A 15,479-nucleotide genomic window follows, 5' to 3' on the forward strand; every position below is an offset into this window, starting at 1 on the left:
GCCTCCCAGCAGTGAAAACCAGAGGTGGTTTTCAGGCTCACTTACAGGAGAGAGAACAATGATGAAGCTAATGGCAGAGAGCACCATCAATCAACAAAGAGCAGTATCAGCAATACGGACTGGATTTTCCATTTTTGCTGAAGTGCTTACCTGCCATTGGCCTGGTGACCTGTCTGTATGTCTGTTTTTTTCAGGGTGCAAGATGAGTTTATTAGTTATCCAAACCATTCCCCTTGCTTAAGTTGTTATGTTTCGTCTTCTTTTAGCCTCATTTAATTTTAAATATGCAGACCTTAGTACTTTGGAAATCACTACAATGAATTGTTCAGAACACATTTTGCTCATCATTTGCCCTAATACATACCATTGGGATTAATATTTTCATGTGTTCACCAGCTACAGCAAGTAGGTAAGAGTGTTTTATTAAGACATCTGTGGTATTTAAAGCACAGGATGGTGGTCCAGGATTACAAGTCCAATTAATAAGTGAGCCATTACCACACCTTGAGTTTCTAAAGATAGCTTCTGATGTGTGAATAACTTGAGAGAGTTCATTTATCCTCTGTTTTTACCTTTAGGAGTCAGCTAGATTTTAAACTCTGAGAGAACAAAGACTGACTTTCCTTTGTTTTGCCATGATAACGAACACAATGCTATGCAATATAATAATGTCTATATATCTTGTGGAGTTTTCTAAAGGAAAAAAGGTCTCCTTTTCTGTATCTATGTTGTTTTGTATAACAAATTCCTAAAAGGTTTAAAAAGAATCATCAAATTGGGATTGGCATTTTTCATGTTGGCCAAGAAACACGGCTGATTTGGAAGTTAAATCTTCCTCATCTCTGCTACTAAAAAGCTTTCTAACTTCAGCTGGGCCAGGTCACAAATGTGTTGTAAAAAATTAATCTGGGTGCTCCCTTTGGCCTGCCATCCCATGTCAGGTGCTCAGGGTTCTCCCTCTAATGTTTTTTAGATCGACTGGCTTATCCCCTGTCCCTGGTTGTGTCCTGACAGTGCCTCATTCTCTGAGCACTGAGTCACCAGTTTTCTCCTCTGATACCCAGATTTAGGCTAATATTCTACCATCCTAATTGGAAAGGATGTAGGACTTCCTCTGTTCCCTTGATACCAATTATCATGTATGAGGGGCCTTGTGGAGACAACGTCCTTGTGTGTGTTTATCACCTGATATGTACAAGTAGAAAGACAATTGGATTAGAAGTCAGAAGGTGGGAGGTTTTGTGTCTTCTAACAGTTATTACTAGTGCTCGATTTTGGAAAATTTCTTGATCTGATCTCCCTGATGATTGCATTTCATCATCTTCTAAACGGGCAGGGTCAAGAAAGGAGGCATCTGTGTAGATGGTAGGCCAACTGCAACATGCTCTCCTAAAGTAAGGCTCTCTCTCGCTTCATCCTTTTGCTTCTCTCCTGTCCTTTTCTTCCTCTTTGACTTAACTTGGTCTTTCCTTCTCTTCATTCCATTTCTTCTTTCCTCCTTCTTTCTCTTCCTTTCTTTTCAACTACTGCCTTCCTTTTTCCCTCCCCTTACTTTGTCTCAGCCAAACTTCCTCCCTTTTTCTAGCCCTTTGATCTTTCTTCTCCTTCACTCTCACCCCCACACTGTAGTCCTTAAAGGGCATGCAGTTGTTCACTATATGACAACATTGTAGGGAGGAAGCAGAATAAAGGAAACTATAGAGACAAAAATAAGGGAGAAGTTAGTATGAGGCTGGGCAAAAGGAAGGAGAGAAACATGATTAGATAAAATGTCCTCATTATCTTTGAGGAAGAAAACACATTCTTCAGGAAAGATAAAGCTTTTCCTGATAATTAGGTCTGAAGCAAACTTCTTATATGAATCTTCTTATGGGAGACACACAAATTTTTTTCTCAACAGATCCATACAACTAAGCAATGGTGGGTTTCCAGATGTTTATCATATGACTTCACATAAGCTGAGGGTGTCAGGCAAGAATCTCAGTTTTGTTCGGGGTCAGCACATGTTCTAGTGTTCTGGTGGCTTACCCTCTTGATGAAAAGATTTTATTTAAAGACAAAACCTAGAATACAAACTGCGGACTGAGTTTCCCCCAATGATATCGCATTAAAATAATCACCTCTAGTGACTTGTTCTTGGATCCTCTTGATCATACTGGAGCCAGTCTCTTGCAAAGTCTCCTCACTTATTTCTTGAAGCACAGGTCAATCTCACATGTATTCACATGCAAGCTGGTGAGCTAGAATATCCACGCAGCATCTGCTGAATTTTTCCTTCTTGCTCTGGCCTGTTTTCGTAAGACTTTGACCTCAAAACTACTTGAGACTTTGTACTCTAGCCATTACAGCCAGTGCCTCGCAGGAGCTTCATTAATTATGTTGTGGCTGAGTGCTCCCCAAAATGCTGTGATTATTCAGTATTCCTTAAGAGGCCAAGCACCAAGAGATTTTAGGTGACTCTAGTTCCTTAAGTCCTCAATGTGCCAAAGCTCTGAGTTTAACGCTGGTGAAGTAGGGACACTAACATTTACTGTTAATCACACTCTCTCACAGGGCTGCTGGTGGCCTATCTCAAAGAGTCTGTAGCAGAAACAGCCCCTTTACTTTCTTCCTTCACACTCTTCCCCAGAGGGCATTAGTGATTCATGGCACCAGGTCAGGAGACACACATGCCCTTCCCCCTCCTCAGAAACAAACTCCTTCCTCAACTTCTGCTTAAAAATAAGCTCATTCATATGAAGGCCTGAGGACACCCACACCAGTAATTCACCACATAATCCCACACATGTCATAGCTCCCACAATGTGAATCGAGTAACAGAAACGAATAAAATAATGTTGAAGAATAAATATAGTCTTCAAATGTTTCATATATACAATTTATTTCTACCATTAAAATATGCTGATTATTATTTGTAGAAAAATTTTTAGGACAGAAAAGAATAAAGGTTGTTCTTCCTTGAAAATCAAATGGACATTGCCATGGGAAACATGGCTCTGGAATCAGTGATGATGTCTTTGACTGCAAGTAACAGAAAAGTAACTCAAATTGCCCAATTTAACAAGGAATCTAAGGAGAACAGAGTTGCAGTTCTAGTAGTTCTTTAGCATGCTAGATTGTCTTCTGTGTGATTCTCTTGGCTCTTCCCTCTCCATTTGTTGTTTTTATTTTTAGGGCAACTCACAGCATCTGTTTCAGGGGCATATCCAAAGAAGACAATGTCCAGAAGAAGCAGAAGACTGTCTTTCTGTCTTTATTTATTAGTGACAGAACTTTTCCCTGTCACTGCCAAGCAAATAGCTGTTCATGTCTCACTGGCCAGAATTAGCTCACAGCTCACACGTCCATTCTGAAACCAATAGTTGCAAGGGGAACAACACTAATTTAATTGGCTTAGATTAATCACATGGGGGTGGGAGGGAAGTCAGGGAGTTAACCATCAGGACCACTCCAGCGCTTATGAAATCATGCAGTATGTCAGTTGTCTGTGGACAACTGAAGGCTAGGTGCCCCTAGCCTTTGACCTCTTAGTTCTGCCCTGATAGACCCTAGAGGCACTCGTTGTGTCACAAGCCCAATAATTGTGCAGGTAGCCACAAACTTCATTTAAAGTCTTTTCAGCTTTGATACTCCTTTGAAAAGATAGTCAAACAGAAAATAAATGAAGTCAAATATAATCTCTCTCGTAGTTACTCTAAAACCTTTATCTTTAGCTCTAACCTCTCTTGTGAGCTTTGGCCATGCTTATCTAATTACCTAATGGATATTCATGCAGTGGATGTGGTAGTGTGACATTGTCTCCATTTCAACTGCCTTATATTGGGCCTTCTTAAAGTGCAGGGTCTGGAAAGCAAACAAACAAAATAAACGAACACAACACTACATTTCCCAGACTCCCTTGTAACTAGGCTTCTGGATTCAAAACAGGTTCTGCCTACTAGATGTGTTCTTGTAAGATTGGGAAGGCAGAAATGAAACAAGGCCATGGTCTGGCTGCTTTGGCTTGTGTTACTATCAAGGAAGGCCAGGGACATGGTGGACTTTTCCACAGCACTGGATCAGGGTCCAGTCACTGGCTTTGTGGCTATGGAGAGCAGTTGTAGTGACAGCAACAGCTTCATGATTCCAGATCACAGTTATGGCAGTGGGTTCTTGACATCAAGAATTACTGTGGTGGTCTCTTGAACCTTCTTCATCTTGGTGCTGGCAAAGGCAACAATTCCCCTGGCAGACCAGTTCAGCAGTATTTCTCTGGCAGTTATTTCTGGAGGATCATCCAGGAAACCTCTTCTCTAGTGCTTCCGGTTACTTTTAAGCATTTAATTCCCTGTTTAAATTTGTTCCTGCTTAAATTAACTCAAGTGTTTTTTGGCTGAAACATGATTGGTACAATATTCATTGTTACTTCAAATTCAAATTGTTTCAAATGACATAGTAGTCACCTCTCCTAACTAGCTCTTCCTTCTGACGTCCGTAAGTATTGTCCTCGTAGTTATTTTCTTTCTCCCGCTTCCCTTTCTTTCATAGCCAATCATATCTTTCAAAATGCCTCTCTTGATGTGTACCTTTCTTTCTAGTCCTTATCCTGGCAACAAGACTAGACATTACCAGCTCTCAGGCCTGGAATATTTAAATATAGGCATACCTCAGAGATAATGCAGGTTCAGTTCCAGACTACCACAATAAAGCGAGTATCACAGTTAAGCAAGTCAAATGAATGTTTTGTTTCCCAGTGAATATAAAAGTTATGTTTACACTATACTTTTTTAGCCTATTAAGTGTGTGCTAGCATTATGTATTAAAAACCAATGTACATGCCTTAATTAAAAAATACCTTGGTAACCGTCACCTGAGCTTACAGCAAATCACAATCACTGATCACAGATCACCAGAGCAAATATAATAATAAAGTTTGAAATACTGTGAGAATTACCAAAATGTGACACAGTGACACCAAGTGAGCAAATGCTGTTGAAAGAATTTCATAGACTTGCTTAACACACAGTTGCCAGAAATCTTGAATTTGTAAAAAAAAAAAAAAAAGGCAAAAAATCCAATATCTGTGAAGTGCAGTAAAGTGAAGCACAATAAAACAAGGTATGCTTGTAGTATCTTGGCCATTCTCTCTCTTTTTTTATATAATATGAAATTTATTGTCAAATTGGTTTCCATACCACACCCAGTGCTCATCCCAACAGGTGCCCTCCTCAACGCCCACCACCTACTTTCCCCTTCCTCCCACCCCCCATCAACCCTCAGTTTATTCTCAGTTTTTAAGAGTCTCTCATGGTTTGCCTCCTTCCCTCTCTGTAATTTTTTTTCCCTTCCCCTCCCCCATGGTCTTCTGTTAAGTTTCTCAGGATCCACATAAGAGTGAAAACATATGGTACCTGTTTTCTCTGTATGATTTATTTCACTTAGCATAACACTCTCCAGTTCCATCCGCATTGCTACAAAAGGCCATATTTCATTCTTTCTCATTGCCAAGTAGTATTCCATTGTGTATATAAACCACAACTTCTTTATCCATTCATCAGATGATGGACATTTAGGCTCTTTCCACAATTTGGCTATTGTTGAGAGTGCTGCTATAAACATTGGGGTACAAGTGCCCCTATGCATCAGCACTCCTGTATCCCTTGGGTAAATTCCTAGCAGTGCTATTGCTAGGGTAGGTCATAGGGTAGATCTATTTTTAAATTTTTGAGGAACCTCCACGCTGTTTTCCAGAGTGGCTGCAATCTTGGCCATTCTCAACTCCATTTCTCTCTATTCTTTAATTTATCATGCCCCAGGTGCCAATTTATCCTCATAAATTATTATTTTTATTGTATTACTGCAATTTAGTGCAACATATCTTAAACGATTTTTCTAAACTCTTAGCCTTGCATTCAGTGTTCTCTAAAATATTGTCTCAATCTATCTTCTCAAGTTTATATCCTTTGGGGGAGGTGGATAATTTGTTGAGAATTTACCATATGAGAGGTGCAGTCTTATGTGCTTGACTGGGAATTTCATTAAATCTTAGCAGCCCTTCAAGCTAAGTACTATAACACCTATTTCCACATGAGCAAATGGCAACTTAGGTAAGTTAAATACCTTTTCCAATGTAAAAGAGCAAACCAATGGTAAACCCAAGATCCAAACCTATACTGAGTGGTTTTAATGCTCAGCATCATGTGTATACGTGCAAATTCTCTCCCATAGTCACAGTGTCTATTGAGTGTCTCTGGAACATGCACATGCCCACTCTTGGACCTATACTTTTGTATTTTTCTCTCTCCTCTTCATGAATCCCCTGTCCCTCTATTCATCTAAGTTTCAAATCTCAGTCCAGATGTCTTCTCTTCTATGAAATCTAGTTTGAACTCTCTGGAAAAATTTTGACATTTGTTTATTAACTGGCAATTGGTATTATGAAAACTCATATTGGAATGTGGTATTTTTTTCTTTACTTGCTTACCTATTCATGCAGAAGTCTTCCTCCAATAGCCAATAGATTAATTGGAACAAAGATGACATTCTGTATTTCTATGACTCTGTATCCACTTCAGGTCTGGTAGAAAACACACTGAACTTGGAACTAGCAGAGTCTGTCTTTATCCCACCACTTATTAGCCTTGAGACTTTAGATGAGGAAATAACTTTAGGGGAAATCTTTTTCCTTATTTGTAAAATAGAGCTAAAAAATACCTTCTTTCTCTTTCTTGCCAGGCATTGGTTCTTAGCCCTTACGATTACGATGAAAACTATAGGACTTTCTCTGGTGACAAAATGTGCTTGTACACAAATACACAAATTATTTACACAGTTGAAGGGATTCCTACACTTCTTTTTTTTTTTTTTAATGTTTATTTTTGAGAGAGAAAGAGACAGACAGAGTACAAGTAGGGGAGGGGCAGAGAAAGAGGGAAACACACAATGTGAAGCAGGCTCCAGGCTTCTAGCTGTCAGCACAGAGCCCAACGCCAGCTCAAACCCACGAACTGTGAGATCATGACCTGAGCTGAAGTTGGACGCCTAACTTACTGAGCCACCCAGGTGCCTCTGGATTCCTATATATCTTGAAGTCATTCATGGACTTTGGTTAATAATCTCTTTTTTTTTTTTTAATGTTTATTTATTTACTTTTGAGACAGAGAAAGAGAGAGAGACAGAGAGAGAGAGAGAGTGAGCAGGGGAGGGGCAGAGAGAGGGGGAGAAAGAGAGGGAGAGACAGAATCCCAGACGTGGGGCTCCATCTTATGAACCGTGAGATCATGACCTGAACTGAAATCGAGAGTGGGATGCTTAAGCAAATGAGCCACCCAGGTGCCCCGAATTCCTTTCTTAAGAGTTGCTATGAGATAAAAAATATATATTCATAAATGTACCTGATAAAATATTGAATGGGAAAGCTCTACATAAGCTTATAAAATATTATATGAAGCCAGATGGCACTGAGCAAAGAATTAAGTAAGTAAATAAATGAACCTTAGGATTTGTAGGGATCTTAAGAATTCATTTAATTCATCCTTCCTGTTTTCAAGAAGGGTTTTCTTAGAACCAGTTTAGATGATTATAGTAAAGAACTCCAGAGAAAAGAATTCCTACAACTCAGACTTACTGCAATAAGTCATTGTCAAAAATTGCTTTCTTGGATGTAAAGAAGCAATTCATAAAAGAAGGCATACACATTTCCAGCGAACGTGTGTAAAAAATATCATGCTAACTGATAGTTAAAGAAATGCAAATTAAAACCACAGCAGAATATCATTCTTCATGTATCATATTGTGGTTAGTAAATACAATAATTAGCCAGTGCTGGTAAGCCAGTGGTATCCTCATGTGTTGCTAGTGGGGAAAGCTTGGTTTAAGCTTTCTGGAGGGCCATTGGCAATAGGTAGAAAAAATCTTACAATTGCATACTTCTACTAATTGGTTCTGGTTTTAGAACTTCCCTCTATGGTGCACTGCCACCCTCTAGTTATCAAAAAGTGTAAAAATGTATTTACAAGGGTGTTATTGAAGCATTATTTATAAATACCAAAAATTGAAGACAATGTAATTAATTATAGGATTGGCTAACTAAATTTTAGCATATTCATGTAAGGGATACTATGATTCTTTTACATATTGTAGAATACTCAAAAATATAATTTAAAAATGTTCACATGAGATTGCTATAAAAAAAGAAAACTTGTAAAGTTATATGTAGGGAACAAAAAAAATGTATGCACAGAAAGCAAAGCCAAAGAGAACATTTACCAACATGATAATACTGGTTATCTTTGGGTGAAGAGAAAATAAAGTTTGTAATTTTATTTTTTTGTTGTTTATTTGGGCTTTTTTTTAGGTTTTAAAGAGTAAACATGCATTAATTTTAATTTTTAAAAATGTTTTATTTATTTTTGAGAGAGAGAGAGACAGAGTGCGAGCGGGGGAAGGGCAGAGAGAGACAGAGACACAGAATCTGAAGCAGGCTCGAGGCTCTGAGCTGACAGCACAGAGCCTGACGCAGGGTTCGAACTCATGAACCGTGAGATCATGACCTGAGCCAAAGTCGATGCTTCACTGACTGAGCCACCCAGGCGTCCCTGTATTAATTTTAAGAGAAGAAACAAACTGTCAAAATTATGTTTACATCTGATGTCAGTTCCTCTTGCTTTTCTAAGTTTATTTATTTATATATCTTTATTTTTATTTTAGAAAGAGAGAGAGAGCATGATCAGGGGAGAGGTGTAGAGGGAGAGAGAGAGAAAGAGAGAGAGAGGGAGAGAAAGAGAGAGAATCTTAAGGAGACTCCACACCTATGCTGAGCCTGATGCAGGGCTCAACCCCATAACCCCAGGACTATAACTGAACTGAAATCAAGAGTTGGACACTCAACTAACTAAGCCACCCAGCCACCCCTTGCTTTTCCAAGTTTTAATGAGATGGAGTATAGTTGATCATCTTCCATACAGAACATTGACATAATTTGTGATCTTTCTGAAGTTCCTCTTACATGTGGCCAATGCAAGTTTCTTTCTTTTTTTCTCCTAATTTACATCTTATTTGGCTTCATTGATTCTCTTTTGGCATTGTATTATGTACCCAAAACACTTACTTCTGAAGACATTAACCTCTCTCTCTCTCTCTCTCTCATGTTTTGGTTTTCTTTGACATGAATTTAGGAAGGAGATTTCTTTTTCCAAACTACAGTTTGTATGTGCACTGTGGTTGGGGTAATCAGTGGCATAAAAAGACATTAGGAACTTAGATTCTGAATACCTCGTTTGAGAACCAGTCTTTTCTTAGTTATATAAATTTTTAATCTTTAATCTCTCACAAACTGAGTGTTCTTATCTGTAAATGGTAACAGTAGTATAATCATAATAATAATAATACATACCCAATTGATGTCAAAGGGCTGTATTAATGGCTAAATGAGGTAATGTATTTGAGAAAGCTTTGCAAACCCCAAAGTACTCTAACACCACAAATCTAAGTTGTGTTTGTTCTCTTGTCAAGTAGATTGGCAAAGACATGGGGGAGAAGGATGTGCTTCAGAGAAGCTGAGAACCCTTAGTTTTCCTAACGACTCAGAATTATGGATGCATGATGTTAGTATACAGTCATCCCTCTTTGTAGTTTTGCTTTCTTCAGGTTTAGTTATCCACAGTGAACCGAGGTCTGGAAGCAGATGATCCTTCTTCCTAGGAATTGCCGGAAGGTTGAAGTAGCCCAATGCCATGTCACAATGCCTATGTCACTCACTTCATTCCATCTCACCATGTAGGCATTTTATCATCTCACATCATCACAAGAAGGTTAAGTACGGTAAAATAAGATATTCTGAGAAAGATACCACATTTATATAACTTTTACTACAGTCTATCATCATAATTGATCTATTGCATTATGGTTATTTTTGTTAATCTCTCACCGTGCCTAATATATCAATTAAACATTATCATAGGTATGTATAGGAAAAACCATAGTATATGTCGCGTTTGGTACTATCTGTGGTTTCAGGTATCCACTGGGGGTCTTGGAATGTATTCCCTGTAGATAAAGGGGGACTACTGTATACCAATTTGCTCATATCCTGGCTTCCTATTCACTTCTTCTGCCTCTGTCCTTCCTTCTGTCTTCCTCTGCATTAAAAACTCAAATATGCTAAGAGAAAGCTTTCACTTTTTAAATAGCCTAAATTGGCACAGTTTGCTTTTCACCATCTCTGAAAATTAACATGTGACCAAATCATTTCACCTCTGGTAGCAGAGATGTATGAGACTATACTCTTCTGTAATGCCAGAAAAGCATAATCCAATTTAGTAGAGGCAAAGAAAGAAAAGGATGGTGATAAATTTCTACATAAATGCCTCATGTTGGCATGAGATCATCTACAATCCTCTTATTTGTCAAATAAAGAGATGGAGATTCAGGGAGTTAGAGTCACTTTCTATCACAAAGCCTGTAGCAGAATCAAGACTCAAGCCCAGGCCTTCAGAACAAAGCTTAGTACGTTATATCACACTTTTCTCCTGGCTTCCATTTCTGAGACTCACCAAAAGCTTCAAGACCAGAGAACATAATTTGCCATCTTATACTTAGAAAACGCCATCAGTTTTTCTGTGAGTATGATTGTATATGGGAATAAAGTGGAATGTGGAAACAATTGGAAGATTTTCCAATATTCAAATGTGATAAAGTCATCATTAACCAATCAAAGCATTCCTTGGATCCTGTCAGTCGATGTTAAGTCTCAGTAATAAATTATATATGCTGGTCATTTTGCTTTGTAGTGGGTGAGTATATCTGATTCTGTGTATTCAGTGGTGTTGTCTTAGTTTTAAAAGATAACTCTGGGATTGCCATCGTGACTTTGTCTTCTCGGTTATGTTCCATCCTCACTCCAGATTTTACAGTAATTAATGCAAAGGAGGCTTTCTTTTCTTTTTTTGGACTGCAAATGTGAGTGTGTTAAAGTTTCTAGGGACAGAAAAGATAAGTGGCTGCTGCTTTGTTTTCTCTTGCTTCCTCCATATATGAAACCATTCTGATAGATCTGCAGGAAGAGATTTAGTCACAGATGGCAGAGGTCAGTGTCTTGTGTATTCAATGTAGTCAATAATAAAGTCAGGACTTATGCTAACTGAATGTTAATAAGGAAGCACAAGGACCTTGGAAAGTCATTATGTCTGGTCATTTGTTTCATAATATTACTCCAACAGGCTCAGGAGGCCAAGGCAGAGAGATTTTTAAACAAGTATTAAGAAAAGGCCAGAAAAATAAGGAAACAATTGAAATGCTACATGAATTATAAGGTTCATGTGATATACTATACCTCGGCAGAAGAAGAATTTTAAATGTAGTTTCTATGTAGCAGAGGGAATAGTATTATTTCTTATTGAAGGAAATTTGGTCTTTATCCAAATCAAAATGTTGTGTCTTTCTTGTCTAAATAGCATGATTCTTTTTACATATAATGGTCTCTGACAGGCACTAATTACGGGTCCTTTGGATGAAGATAGTAACATAAAACTGGCAGTATTTTTCATGGAAGAAGATTTATGCATCACTGCATTTGGGTAAGTAGGTGGGGAGAAGCAAAGACCGGGTGACTAGTACAGACAATGCATGTAAATGTAAACCAGCTTCCGTCTCCCATTCTTTGCATGCTCCTCCTAAACTCATTTCTTCTGAGTATGAAGATTAACACTGTATCTATGTATTCAACCCAGTCTTGGGTTTCATCCCAGCTTCCTTTCTGATCTTTCATTCTTTATCCTCTGTTGGTCACTATGCCCATGAAGCAGAAAAGGAAGCCACGGTGGCCCAAGTTAGACACACACACATAAAAGGAATAAACTTGTCATTGTGTTATGATAAGGCCTCAAAGGGATGCACGATCAGTTTGCACTGTCCCTAAGAAGGATGCATCCTGGTTCCTCAGGGAAGGCAGGAGCACTAAGAGATCTTTTCTCCATACTAATTTATAAGTACCAGGAGATACACACTTCACCAAAGGCCCAGCTAATTAACTAATGTTGAAAGAGAATTGCACTGTTTTAAAGCTTAAAGTCCTTCAGACTTTAAGAGTTCCTTTGTGAATCTTAGAATTCCTATTATGTGGTCTTGTTGGTTTATACATCCAACCATTCATTTGACATTTATAGAACTCAGGTTCCACTCAGAGCCTAGAGCCTGCTTTGGATTCTGTGTCTCCCTCTCTCTCTGTCCCTACCCCACTCACGCTCTGTCTCTCTCTCAAAAATAAATAAACATTAAAAAATATTAAAAAAATAATTCCCCTTATATATATCATTTGGTTATCTGATGATAATGTTGTCTTTTTATTTACTCAATCTTCAAAATAAATTGGTTTTATGAATTCATGGGTTTCAAACATAATTTAAATATATTTGATGGTTTTCAGTCCATTGCAATGCTTATACTTATTGGAGTTTCATCTTTGGCCAATGGGGTCCTCATAAATCTGTTTCTTTTTTTGACATGAGCCAGGTAGTCTTAGATTCCTTGCTATCCATTTGATATGTCAAGATGTTTTAAGGTCATCTTGTACATTTCCTAGTACTGACTTGAATCAGCCATATCTTTAAAAGCTCTGGTTTATTTTAGTGGAGATGATTTTTCAAGACCACAGCCTTCTGCTATATTTATTTTTGTAGACTTTTTATTAGAAATATATAGGATATACACCACATGTATGTATGATATATATTATGTATGCATATGTGTATATATTGCACTATATAAATGATTTATAGTATGAATAATATATGACATGAATTGTATATCTTATTATATAAATATAAAGATATAAAATAAAACTGAAATAAGTTTTCCAGTATATAACCATAAAATGCTTATAAATTTATACCAATATTTCCGATTTATATTCAGGATTATAGTGGTTTTACTTAACTGGAGCTATTTTATATCTTTATATTCTTAATTCCATATGAAGAATCTTAGTTCTCAAGGACATTAGGGTTAATTGAATTAGAAAATTCCCATAATTATTTGTTATCCCTCTTTATACATACATAATAACAATGTACTTCCAGTTCCAAAAAACTAAAAGTAATTAATTATTTTTTGGTTAATAATTAAATATAATAATTATTATTATTTCAATGTGCTTAGTTTTATACTCCCTACATTTTTTAAAAATTGGGTTTTTTTATGTTTATTTATTTTTGAAAGAGAGAAAGACAGAGCGTGAGTGGGGGAGGGGCAGAGAGAGAGGGAGACACAGAATCTGAAGTAGGCTCCTGGCTCTAAGCTGTCAGCACAGAGCCCAGCATGGGGCTCGAACTCATGAACTGTGAGATCATGACCTGCGCTTAACCAACTGAGCCACCCAGGCACCTCCTTCCAACATTTTTTAATGGTGTACTGAATGTACATTATTAGATCACATAACCATTACATGTTATAATTTTTTTCCTTTTAATCTTCACTAAATCTTAATTTTATAAGTAGCTATATATTTAATACTTGCCATCAGTCTCTAGTCATCTGGCTTGTTTGTAAGCTTGGCCTCTGGTAGATTCTTCAAGAAGCACTCATGAAGCAGCAGGAACTAAATTATGCTTACTGTCTATCCTTTGCTTTTTGAAGCTCTGTTTTCCTGAACATAGACTCTTTGCTTCCTATTTTATTTTCCTTAAGTATTTTAAATTAGTTACATTGACTTTTGGCATACAGTGTTTTTGAAAAATTTGATGATATCTAATTTGAAAAATTTGATTTGAAAAATTTGATATCTTATTACTAAGTCCTCTTTAGTCTAGTTTCCAAAAGAATTCTTTTACTTTAAATTCCTGTGTGTGTGTGTGTGTATGTGTGTGTGTGTTTTAATTAGAATATGCATCTCTTGTTTTTGGTCATTCTGGGTTTGTATTTTCAGGTATATGGTATGAATTTTCAATATGTAATTTCAAGTCTCTTTTATTTCAGTAATTTGTCCTTGAATTATAGTCTCTAGAATTTGTTTTAGTACTTATTAACATTGGTTTTCTTCTTTAACTATTCTTATTATCTATATATGGGGTCCTCTTAGTCTTTAATATGTTTTCTTTCCCAAATCATTTTCATCTGTTTTTGATTTTTAAATTTTTTCTTTTTTTATCTTCCAGTTTCTCATAATTTATCATTTGTGGTGCTTGTTTATTTTTGTTTTCTTTTAATTTAGTCTTACTTCCTAAAATCATTTTCTTCATTTTTAATTATTTCTTGAGTGTTATGATCTCAATTCTAAGTCATTATACATTTGACTCCTGTTGCTCTTTCAAATTGCATGATTTTCTTAGTGCCTTTAGCTTATTTTGAAATGTTTTGTTTCAGTTTTGATCTGTTTTTGAGTGAGTCTTTTGGCATGCTTTTGTTGTCTGTAGCTGTGCTCCCCAACATAGTACCTACTAGCCTCATGTGGCTATTTAAAGTTGAGTTAATTAAAATGTAATAAAATTAAACATTTGTTTCATTGAGCTCACTAGTCAAGAGCCACATGTGTTTAATAGTTACTGTATTGGAAGCACAAATATGGAGCAATTTTATCATGGGAGAAAGTTTTATTGGACAGCCCTGGACTACAGAGATGTTATTCTGCTCCTCATTATTTTTTCTGTTATAGTCACTGTCTAAGATGTAGACTTTCAAACCTTTTTGCTACTCAGTTTTAAATGCATTTGACTTTTCAGAAATATTAGAAGGATGGATAGACCGCTTATGCTATAATGCCCTTCTTCATCTCTTGTTACAGTCTTTGTTTTAAAATCTAGTTTGTCTGATATAAGTATGGCTACTCCAACTTTCTTTTTCCATCCATTAGCATTAGATGGAGATTTGGTTTAGACAGCTTTCCTAAGTTCACAGAAGTCCCTCTTCTTTTTACTGTTTGCTTATTTTCATGTAGTGCTAAAAACGCATGATTTTAAAAGCAATCCTAGCTTGATCTCTGAAATTTCTTGACAATTTTCCCGGGATCCACTTTTATCTGGACCATTTCCTTTCTTTGTGTCTATTGTCCTCATCCTTCTTTATTTTGATTCCACTCTCAGCAGTTTCTCCTCATTAGGAGACCCTGTCCTGGAAGGGATCCCTGGCTGGCCAGTTTCATGTGTGCACAGCAGCTGAACTGCTCCGGCCCTTTTCGGTTGTTCTTTAAGGTACTCTTACAGATGTGCTATTAGGTTGAGCAAAACCATGTTGGTGTCAGTCATGACTCTCAAGTTGGCCTTCCATGATTTTCAATAATACCACTTGACTCTTTTGAGGTTCTCCTGTTCTCAAGACCACAGACCTCTTTTTTTTTTCCTACTTCCTGCAGGAATGGCAGTGGGCAGAATTTGTGGCTGTTGGTTGTTTGTCCCCACTTATATTTTGGATTCATATCACCTCATTTTGTTGTAAATGTAGTCCTAAGTTTTAAATTTTTTTTTAAATGTTTGGTTTTTTTTTGAGAGACAGAGAGAGACAAAGCGTGA

The 15,479-nt window shown here is 37.1% G+C and overlaps 1 long non-coding RNA gene across 7 annotated transcripts in view; it reads left to right on the forward strand.

Annotated features, from left to right (window-relative positions):
* Positions 1 to 15,479, forward strand: part of LOC132692349 (uncharacterized) — a 202,127-nt gene that overhangs the window by 95,546 nt on the left and 91,102 nt on the right. For 6 of the 7 annotated variants that reach the window (XR_014137600.1, XR_014137599.1, XR_014137605.1 and 3 more), the window contains exons 1-2: positions 9,757 to 10,598; positions 11,467 to 11,555. This is a non-coding gene — a long non-coding RNA (uncharacterized LOC132692349). Of the gene's footprint in view, positions 1 to 9,756; positions 10,599 to 11,466; positions 11,556 to 15,479 lie in introns of those variants that run through there. The other variant, XR_014137604.1, reaches the window with a different exon arrangement.

Source organism: Panthera onca, chromosome B1, assembly GCF_046562875.1.
Source record: "Panthera onca isolate mPanOnc1 chromosome B1, mPanOnc1 haplotype 2, whole genome shotgun sequence".
In the NCBI taxonomy this organism is placed as follows: domain Eukaryota; kingdom Metazoa; phylum Chordata; class Mammalia; order Carnivora; family Felidae; genus Panthera; species Panthera onca.